Below are 11,933 nucleotides of genomic sequence, written 5' to 3' on the forward strand. Positions count from 1 at the left end.
TAATTGGTTTAATCACAAGGGGTCATTCAGATTATGGCCTATCACAAACAAATAAGAAAGTGATTAGTAATCTTAAAACTCCAAGATCAAGGCCAGAAAAAGCCTCAATCAAAAAAATATTGATTTGAAGATGTTTTGTGAAAAACTCCATTTTTTATTAATTATTTCTAGTGAATCTTCTATTTTCCCTTAGGATTTTCTATGTGTTTTGAAAAACTACTATGTATGACTTTATGTTAGGACATATGTGTTTTCACTTGCTAAGAACATATGTCACTCATTTATGTACATTGGCTAAATCCTTTGACAAAACGCACTCTACTTGTAATTGGGTAGTTCTAGGTGTTTTTAATACTTCAAGAAATAAGGTTTCAAGGTCAAGTGTTGAAGTCATCAAGTCTGTCCAAGAAAAAGCAAGCTGAAGTGCAAATTCATTAAAACTCGACACCTGCTCAATAGCTACCTCGACACCTGCTATCTGTCGAGATTTATAAAATCAGATTTTCAGATCTGATTTCCTCAGGATCGTGAATATGCTTTTGGGCCTTCTTTTCTCCAAACCTTATACATATAAAATGATTGTTTTAAGAGTCGTCAAGTAACACACAAGTTGCGAAAAGCATTGAGCAATCTCTATTCAAGCAAATTGTGATCAAAGACTAAGTTCTTGACCTAGTTCATTTTTTCTGAAGAAGTTGTTGTGTATTTGCACCAAAGGGTTTTGTGACCAAGCATCTTCCTGATCTTCATCGTGTAGGATGAACTGAAGAACTTTGCGGCCAACCTCTCTTCCTTAAGTTGGTGTGTTGAAGTCGCGTACTAGGATCCGCGCATTGGTTAGTCACGTACTTGGGAGCCGTGCATCAAAGGTGGAAATTGTCACTACAAATCAAGTCCAATTGGGTATTGGGGTAAGGGTTCAATAGTAGGTTGGTAAGGTACTTGGGATTCTTTTACTTGTAACCGCTTGATTTGATAATAGTGGAGTTTCGGGAGTGGTGACCTGAAAATCACCCGGTGGAGTTTTTGCCGTGAGGGTTTTCCTCATTCGTAAACAAATCACCGTGTTATTTAATTTTTGCTGCATATTTAGTTTTTGGTGATTTGTTTGTGCTTCCATGAAATTGCATGATAAATTGATTAATTAATAACTTGGCTAAGTAATTAATTGGTTTAATCACAAGGGGTCATTCAGATTGTGGCCTATCAATTGGTATCAGAGCAGGCACACTCTGATTAGGTTTAATCTTTGCTGTGTTGATCCATTGACCCCTGCTTGTCATGGATAGAGGACAGTCATTAATTATACCTCCTTTGTTTGATGACATTAACTATGCATACTGGAAAGTACGCATGAGAGCTTTCTTGCAGTCTTTAGATGAGAAAGTGTGGCAAGCTGTAGAGATTGGCTGGACCAACCCAAAAGAAGAACCGGCCGATTGGGATGACGCAAAGATCAAGGCGGCTAACTTCAACAGCAGAGCGTTAAATACCCTATTTAGCGTAGTCACCAATGAGGAGTTCAAGAAGATATCCTCAACTGAAACTGCTAAGGAGGCTTGGACCATCCTCCAGACAACCTATGAAGGAACAAAGGCTGCCAAAGATTCAAAGGTTCAGAGGCTCACTATAAGCTTTGAAGAAATTAAGATGGAGGAGGATGAGTCGTTTGATGAATTCTATGCCAAGCTAAAGGACATAGTGAACTTAGCCTTCAATCTTGGGGAAACCATCCCTGAACCCAAGGTTGTAAGGAAGGTGCTTAGATCTCTACCTGAGAGATTCCATGCCAAGATTACGGCAATAGAAGAATCAAAGGATATGGACAAAATTCCTTTGACTGAGCTAGTTGGAAACTTGCAGACCTACGAGCTAGAACTATCTAGGATTGGCAAAACGGGTAAAGGCAAGAGCATGGCCTTGAAGGCAAAGAGCAGTGATACAGATGAGTTTTCCGATGATGAAGATTCCAAGATGAAGTCCTACATTACAAGGCAGTTTAAGAAGTTTATGAAGAATGCCGATGGGAGGAACTTCGACAAGGATCGCAGACAATCCAGTTCTTCTCAGTTTAAGAGCCAAGACAAAGGGAAGAAGGATACTACGGATGGCGGTCAGTACACTGTTCCGGCTGGACCAAAGTGCTTTGGATGTCATGGATTCGGTCACATGAAGCATGAATGCCCAACATATCTCAAGAGCATTAGGAAGAGTAAGGCACTTGCTGCAACCTTGAGTGACACTGAGCCCGAAGATGATTCTGACAATGAGGATGACGGAATCTTAAATGCCTTCACTGCGACAGTCAATCCTACTGAAGGGATTGTTGAAGAAGTGGATGAAGAAGAAGAACTGGTGGAGTCCAAATTTGAGAAAATGGATGATCAAGATGATATCCATTTAGCCTATAAGAAGCTTTACAAGCCCTCTGAGAAGCATGAGAAATTGTATAGGCTAGTAACCAAGAAGCTCAGTGATGTGGAACTTGATCGTGAAGAGTTGTCCACAAAGTTTGATGAGGCGAATCAAACTATTGGAGCACTGAGGTTTGAGAACAAGTTTTTGGCTGAGAAGACCAAGAAGCTTGAAACTGAGCTATTTCAAGTTAGAGCTCAATTGGAGGGGACTTCAAGTGCAAAGCTTAATGAGATGCTGAGCAATTAGAAAACTGCTTCGGATTGAACAGGCTTAGGGTATGGTCTTTCTATCTCTAATACTACTTCTACTAGTAATACTATTTTTGTTTCTCTTACTATTAACACTGAAATTGAAAACACTGATGTTAAAATTGAATTAGCTAGTGAGAACTTAGACAAGGGTAAATCTATCTTAGGAGCACCCCCTAATCAAGATAAGAAAGATGCTAAAAACCCTAGGGCTAAGAAGGCTAACTCTCAAAAGTCTAAACAAAAGAAGCAGCATCTCTGTCATCATTATGGAGCTGCTGGTCATACTCGATTAAATTGCTATAAGTGGCTAACCACTCAATAGAGCAACGGCATGATATCATCTGGAAGCCAAAATCAGCTTCAATCGTCTCTTGCTCCTCTTGTAGATCTTCTGAAAGCCCTCATGTTCCTTTCGAATTTGAATGGTTTCAATTCTTCCCCCTAACCACCTGTTCAAAGGTTCAACCAAGGGAAATGTTTTTCCAAGGTGTGGAAGAAAAAGGACTCTAAGTGATTTCATCATTTTCTTTTCCCTTCTTGCTTTTCTTGTTTGTTGCATTGCTTGTGTGTTTTGTATTTTTTTTTAGTCAGTCTAGTTTTATGCTTTGTTTTATTTAACATGTTTTTGTGTGTTTACTTTCAGTTTTGTTTACTTTTGTTTTTAATATAAAAAAAAAAATATAAAAAAAATTGAAAAATACAAAAATAGTGTGTTTTGTGTACTTTGGTACTTGTGTACCTTGGATGGCCATTGAAACAAAGTTTCTAAACTTTGTATCTTTTGTAGCTTACATGAGCATCTCTATGCACAACTAAACAAGTGAGCTTTGTGGCTCTTGTTTGTGATGAGTAAAATTAAGTTATCTCTTAAACTTAACACTCGTATCACTTTTTTTGACGGGTAGGACTAGAAAATTCTAAGAGAAAGACATAAATAACCATCTCACCACTGTTGCCCGTCAATCATAAATGACACCTGTATGCTTCGGCATAGCAAAAGTGCAGTGTTATAGACACCTGTATGCTTCGGCATAGCAAAAGTGCAGTGTCAAAGACATTCGTATGCTTCTGCATAGCAAAAGTGCGATGTCAAATGCTTAACATCTTGGGTATTTCTTTTCTCTCTTTTTATGCCCATGTATGGTATGCTAAAAATAAAAGAAAATATGCAAAGAAAATAAAAAGCAAAAAGATTAAAAATGCTTTAAATGTAGTTGCAAGCGTGTATTCTAGGAGATGTGGGAGTTATAGAGTGTACCTCGAAAGTGATAGTCCCCATCAAACAGTTATGATTGTGTGTGAGTTAAAGTTATTTTCTCATATCTCAGATCGTCATAACATGTATACACATATGCAATCTTGCGATGTTTTTCACACACAACACTCAATATTCTTTACTACTTTTGATACATGTGCAGGTACAATGTGATTTGGCCATCACAAGTGTTTACATGTGCTAATGTATGCTCACTATACTGTCTTGACTTGTTTTTCAAAAATAAAATTGGTTAGACTTGTTTAATGTGTGTGTGTGTTTTTAAGGATCCATGTACTTAATTCCTTATTGAGAGATGATTTTGAGAGCTTTATATGTTGATTGGATCAATGGTTGAGGTGTATGTTGGATTGCATTAATGTCTATGTTTTTCTCTTCTTGAAAAACTGCTTTTTTAACCTGGCTTGACACCTCCTCGATACCTCCTCGATACCTGGTTATCTGTCGAGCTTCTCAAGCCTTTTTCTTATCACAATCTCGACACCTCTTCGACACTTGATGGATCGATCGAGAAAGTTCCTGTCTCCTTGATACCTGGTCGATCGATCGAGCTTCTGTGCTTTGAAACTAGTTCTTGTTCTTTAACACCTATCGATACCTGCAGTTGTCGATGGCAATTTTCCTCGACACCTCCTCGACAGTTTCCTCGATACCTCTCGACACCTCAGCTGTCAAGATTTACTGAAGTGTCTATATAAGGATTTGTCGCGATTCAGGCTTCATTCCCTCGATCTCTCTCGATCTATCCGTGGTTGTTCATCTCCCAAACACCCTTTTCTCTCAAATCTTCAAATCCTCTTGTTTTTCTGTCTTCCCTTGGTTTCAATCACTTGGTATGTTCATTTTTCCCTTCATTTCTCATGCATTTCATGTTTTGAAACCTAGTTTTTGGGATTTTTGGAAATTTTTGGGGTTTTTCGAAATTAATGAGTTTTTCTTGAAATTTTGGGTTGGGTTTTCACTTAAATGTTTTCAAAATGTCATACATTGCATTCCATGTGCATTAGAATGATATTTACATGCATTTAGATGTGTGCTCTATGTTTGTGTGTTGGTAGGATTGGATTGGGCTGAGCCCATGATGTTTTTCAATTTGCATGTCACATGATCATGCATTCCCATGCATACGTACTTCTTGTTCATAATATTTGATATATATGAACTGTGTTGGGACTTTTCTGATTGTCTCCCTCTCTATCTCTTTCTCCTTCTTTTACGCTAGTAGTGTCTATGGCACCCAAACGTAAATCCACTCCGGCTCGGAACCCTCTGCGTTCTAGAGCTTCCTCTTCTTCTGATTGTGCTCCTCTTAACCTTCGGTTCCGTGATGGAGATGCCCACAAGGCATTTTCGGAGAACTTTTCTCGACGAGGTATTCATTCGGAACGCCAAGTCATTCTGACAGACTTCGCCGACACTAACCTTCCCTTTGTCATTCACAGTAGGGGATGGGAGTCACTGTGTGACGTCTCGGTCACTTGTCCTCTTGTGCTGATTCAGGAGTTTTACTCCAACATGCACGGGATAGATCGTTCAGTACCTCTCTTTTTCATTTGCATTTGAGGTACGTGCATCCTTGTCACACCGCAGCTAGTTGCAGATATGCTTAGGGTTCCTAGGATAGAGTTTCCTGACTATCCTTCTTATGAGCGTTTGAGGACTGTGTTCAAAGATGAGCTCATTTCTGCCTTTTGTCAGTGCCCTGCTGATTGGGGTGAGCATTAGTACACATCATGTAGGCCTTTTACTAAAGGTCCTAGATTCCTAAACATGGTGATGACATTTGTACCTTTATCACAGACCCTCGTGCTCAATTTTTGTTATCTCTTTTAGAGTATCTTACTATAGATTTTCCCTCTCACTTTATCTTTTCTATCATAGATGTTCATCTTGATTCGGTGTCCCGTGATAAGCTTATCTTTCCTTCCGCTATCACGAGGATTTTACGCCATATTTCTATTCCCTTTCTTGTGTCCGACCACTTCACACACATCTGTGCTATAGATGCCGCTACCGTAAAACGTAGTGAGGCTCAGTTTAGGTCGAGACAGACGAATTCCACTCCTCCCTCCTATTCAGCTCCATCCAGATCTGCTCCACCTACATTTGCTCCTTCTTCCTCTTCGGGTGATGGATCTTTTGGAGACGTCATGGCACAGCTGTAGTGCATGGATGCTCGCCTCGATACACTCTCCTCCGAGTTGTATCAGGTGAATGTTCATGTTGGTTGTATTGCACGACGGCAGGCGACCATGGGTGGTTTTGCTCTAGAGGCTACTCCTTCACCACCTTCTCCAGCGGCTTCAGACTCTGAGGATGTTGATGATGATGACGCTTCGGATGATGATGATGGAGATGCTAGCTCTACTGATGAGATGTCTATATGACACTCTACCCTTTGTCACTCGTGACAAAAAGGGGGAGTAGTTTTGAGTTATGAGAGTAGTCATCTTAGGGGGAGAGTTAGTATAGGACATTTTTGATAAGGGGAGTGTTGATATTTTGAGAAATATAGTGAGGTTTTGATGTATTTTTTCTTTTCTATTCTTTATAGATACATTGATCTTGTATATGAGGTCTTTTGACCAGTTTTACATACATTGTACTTATTTTCTTTATATATGGATGTATGTTTCTTTTACCTCTCTCTTTATGCGTTGTTTCTTTTCTATCTTTATACACATGTTCTTTATACTTGTATGCTATCTATTATTTCTGTTTCACACAAGATGCCTTGATGAGTTTTGTTTAAAGTGTTTCAGAAATACAGGTTGTCAAAGTCTACTTGTCATAAATTCTCTTCTTGCAAAGTTTTTCAGGAGTCTGTGTTAGGATAGATTTTATTGTATTCAATAAGTGACTATGAGTTTAGTGATTTATGACTTCTCTCATATGTTCATTTGTTTGTTATGGTTTTATCACGGATTGCCAAAGGAGGAGATTGTTAGGACATATGTGTTTTCACTTGCTAAGAACATATGTCACTCATTTATGTAAATTGGCTAAATCCTTTGACAAAACGCACTCTACTTATAATTGGGTAGTTCTAGGTGTTTTTAATACTTTAAGAAACAAGGTTTCAAGGTCAAGTGTTGAAATCATCAAGTCTGTCCAAGAAAAAGCAAGCTGAAGTGCAAATTCATTAAAACTCGACACTTGCTCGATAGCTACCTCGACACCTGCTATCTGTCGAGATTTATAAAATCAGATTTTCTGATCTGATTTCCTTGGGATTCGTGAATATGCTTTTGGGCCTTCTTTTCTCCAAACCCTAAACATATAAAATGATTATTTTAAGAGCCGTCAAGTGACACACAAGTTGCAAAAAGCATTGAGCAATCTCTGTTCAAGCAAATTGTGATCAAAGACGAAGTTGTTGACCTAGTTCATCTTCTCTGAAGAAGTTGCTGTGTATTTGCACCAAAGGGTTTTGTGACCAAGCATCTTCCTGATCTTCATCGTGTAGGATGAACTGAAGAACTTTGCAGCCAACCTCTCTTCCTTAAGTTGGTGTGTTGAAGTTGCGTACTGGGATCCGCGCATTGGTTAGTCACGTACTTGGGAGCCGTGCATCAAAGGTGGAAATGGTCACTATAGATTAAGTCCAATTGGGTATTGGGGTAAGGGTTCAACTGTAGGTTGGTAAGGTACTTGGGATTCTTTTACTTGTAACTGTGTGATTTGATAATAGTGGAGTTTCGGGAGTGGTGACCTGAAAATCATCCGGTGGGGTTTTTGCCGCGAGGTTTTTCCCCATTCGTGAACAAATCACTGTGTTATTTAATTTCCGCTGCATATTTAGTTTTTGGTGATTTGTTTGTGCTTCCACAAAATTGCATGATAAATTGATTAATTAATAACTTGGCTAAGTAATTAATTGGTTTAATTACAAGGGGTCATTCAGATTGTGGCCTATCACTTTATATGGTTAAAAAATTGGGGTTTGGAATGGTTTCTAGACGATGTAAAATACATTTCAAACCTTACACTTAATGCTAAAAAACTTGTCTTTCATAGTTTCTAGAACCCTAGCATGTGTGCGCAAGCTTGTGTACGAGTACGCATTTATAAGATCTGTGTATGCATGCATAAGACCTGCATACGCAGCTTGAGGACATGTGTATGCATACAACCCTAGGGTTTCTTAGCCTTAATTTTCCATAAATAGATTTATTTAGTTCATAAAAAAGTTAAATTTTTCCAAAAACACCCTCCTCAAGTCAATTTCAATCTAATTGAGCTTTAAACCAACCTTAGGCCTTAGAATTCCAACATCATTGGAGATTGGGGGTCCGAGTCATAAAGGGTACAAAATGTGGTGTTTACAACATCTTATTTAGTTTGTCTTACTTGTTTGTCTTTTGAATTTTTTTTTTCAATTGAAACAAATTCTAAAGATATGAGACTTTTTATTTTTTATTTTTTATTTATTGAAATAAAAAGCATAAACATAAACACAAACAACAATAACAAAAATATAAAAATATATTTTACAATAAGGACAAGAGTAGTGATAGTCCTAGTACTCTAAGGGCACCGTTTTATAATTTATAGATACTTAGTTCTTAGCCCAAAAGACAAAGGACAAAACCCCACCACTTGGTATGTTTGAAGATTTCAATATTTTCCGAAGTTAAATTAATTTGAACCATGTAGATTAATACAAGGGCATGTCATAATTCACACATCTTATTTAGTTTGTTTTACTTGTTTGTCTTTTGAATTTTTTTAATTGAAGCAAATTTAAAATAAATAATATTCTAACTTAAATTCCAAAGATATTAGACTTTTTTTTTTTATTGAAAAGAAACATAAACATAAATTTTACAATAAGGACAAGAGTAGTGATAGCCCTAGCTAGTACTCTAGGGGCACTGTTATATAATTTATAGACACTTAGTTCTTACCCCTAAAAGACAAAGAAAAAACCTCATTAAACTACATCTTTCCTCTATGATATATATCACTTGCTTTGGTTAATCCTGACTACTGCTGACATAGAGGTGGCTACTCCACTTGGAGTAGTGCTCATGTCAAGCTTGTTTCTTATTTTTGCATCAATCAGCCCTTCAGCATCTTCACATGTCATTGCTTTGCCCATTGGCAGTCTTGTAGTGGTATCCTACTCAAAGAATATATATGTTTATCAAGGTACACTTCCATAAAATCTATGAAAAAATGATGGAATGTGGTTGTGAGCTTTAAATGTAAAATTTTTTAATATGAGAGAGATAAAAGTTCCATTAAAGGTGGATTTTTTTATTATTAAAAATGGATTCTTCTCTATAGTTGAAATTTGCGTTTATTATTAGGTTCATGTTGCATCAGTGAAGGTCTCTAAACATTTTTAAAAAAAATATGCTTATAGCGCTTTTTAACATTTTCCTACTCAAACATACACACTCATTAAAAAAAAAACATTGTCACCCATGTAGGCTGTAACTTGGTCATCATGGAAAAAAATCAGTAGTGCACAAAAATTAATTACCGCTAGGACATCATAGAGAGTAGTCTTATTCTTATCACGCATTATGCGAGGGTTAACATTAGCAGCAGATTGTGCCATGGAAGCCACTCCACTAGGTGTTATTTCATTAGTCCCAATGGCTCTCATCTCAGCAGCTTGTATTGCAACAGCATCACCTTGATCAACTGATTTGTAACCACATGAAAGAGTAGTGGCCTCACCAATTGATATGGAATCTCGATTAAGAACATTTCCTGGATACTTAAGTGGCACATCTGGGGTAACATAACGCCCCAAAACCTGTAGGTTCACAAAAATACGTACACGCACTATAGATTTTTTTTAGTGCTAACAATATTGCTAAATCTAAAACCAATAAAAATAAGAAAATAATTACTTGGTGATAAAATGTGATTAATGGACAGTAATTGAAATTCTCAGAAGGCTATGAATAAAATGATTAAATACAAGAATTCTTGTAATATATATATATATATATTAGTAGGTAATACTGAGAGAAAATCTAATTAGAATTCAATTAGAGTCTAATTTGCATCATGTGTTCTATCTAATCTAAGTTTTAAATTTTTGTGCAAAGTGAGTTAATTTAGTGTAAAAATTAGATTTCACTTAGAGTTTAATCTTGCGTCACATGTTTCACCTAATCTAAATTTTTTATTTTTTTGTGCCAAATGAGTTAATTTAATATAGAAAACGAGGAGTTTAATATAAATAAATCATAAAAAACCTAATCATATAACTAAAAACAATTCAAATTTGTAAATAATTTATGTAATATACCATGACTATGTATGGTCCATTACTAACTAGGTTATCTATATATATATATATATAAAACCATAGTTTAGAGAAAATTCAATTAGAATCAAAATTGGATTTTGCTTTTGTTAGCTTTCCATACAAATTAAATTTTTAGATTTTTGTTATTATTTTTTCTCTTAACTAATGAGCATATTTTTTATACAGTTTTTATTTAGATATTTGTATGCAAAGATATTGAACGTAATAAACTGTAATTGAGCTGAACGATCTCATATACCTATCCTCATTCAATTTAAGAGATATTATTTGACTAATTTATTATTTTATTTTGTGTTGTATTTAGTAGAATTTCACAAAAAATAATTGTGAACTGATATTGTATATGTAGATCTGATAGTAATTTTCAAAATTATATACGTAAAAATAATGAAATGAGAAACTTGGAATATCATGAAAATTGTAAGAAAAAACTATTTTAGTATCTGCAAATGTAATGGTCAAACTATGTCCTATATATTTAATAATCCCAGCTAATATCAATAGCACCACTACAATTCATCATTCCCGTGCGTAAACATGGGTTACATATTAGTAATTTAATAATCGATCTGATTGTTGAATTGTTAAGGAGAAAAAAATATATCAATATACATGAGAAAAAAAAATGTATATATATAAATAGCTAAAACTTAGAGAAAATCTAATTAAATTTTAATTGGATTATAAATTTTGCATCGCATGTCGTGTAAAAATTGAAGAATTCAAATTCAATTAGATTCTCAATTGGATTTTAATTGGAGTCTAAATTTGTGCTATGTGTCCGTCTAATTTTTTATTTTTTCAAGCAAATGAATTATCGGGTGAAAAAATTTAAAGAGTGTAAATCCAATTAAATTCTAAATCTCACACACACGCGCATGCGCACACACACACACACACACACACATATAATGACAAATCATTAAATATTTTAGAAATGTTTTAAATGTGTATAAGCTAATATCATGTATAATTTGAATATCTTAAAAAAAAAAGTATAAAATGTATAAATTGAATAATAGAATTGTAATTATTTTTAGTTGTACCTGTGCATATGTACGAGGTTAAACTAGTTTATATAATATGTTGTGATTAATTAGTATCAAATCAAATAATTTTTTATTTTGTATTTTAAAATTCGACATATATATTATAAATATGATATTAGTGCCAAATTAACTAAATAAAATAAAATTTTCAATTATTTTTTACATTGTGTTTTTTATATCACACTCTAATAATAATCATGTCAATACGTAAAAGAACCATGCATGCTAAATTGCTAATAAACATGTACATGTAATATTACTCAATTAAAAAAATATGAAGAGCAAATTAAATTAACCTGTCCATCAACTTCTTCAGTGATGACACGGGTACCACCTACTTGAGTTTCTTGTACAGTGACACCTTCATTTCTGGCAATATCAGTGGCTTCATGATGGCCAGCAGCACCGACCCTCTCATTCACAGACGCAGCAATTTTCTTCACAGCTGCAGGGCGTGGCCTTTTGGATTTGTCCCAAAACCATGTTCTCAGCAGCTTGCATGGTGGCTGCATGCGTCTTGTACGTGGTGCAATGGGTTTTGATGCCAAATCACCAGAAACACTGAAAACGTCGCCGTATTTAATGGCTTCTTGCTTAGAAGAACGACTACTTTGGTAGTCACGAGGTCTTTGTGGTTGTCCCTGGCTCAT

The 11,933-nt window shown here is 35.7% G+C and overlaps 1 pseudogene; it reads right to left on the reverse strand.

Annotated features, from left to right (window-relative positions):
• Nucleotides 1-8,908: 8,908 nt before the first annotated feature.
• Nucleotides 8,909-11,933, reverse strand: LOC136070941 (late embryogenesis abundant protein D-34-like; annotated as a pseudogene).

Source organism: Quercus suber, unplaced genomic scaffold (genome assembly GCF_002906115.3).
Source record: "Quercus suber isolate HL8 unplaced genomic scaffold, Cork oak 2.0 scaffold_273, whole genome shotgun sequence".
Taxonomy (NCBI): domain Eukaryota; kingdom Viridiplantae; phylum Streptophyta; class Magnoliopsida; order Fagales; family Fagaceae; genus Quercus; species Quercus suber.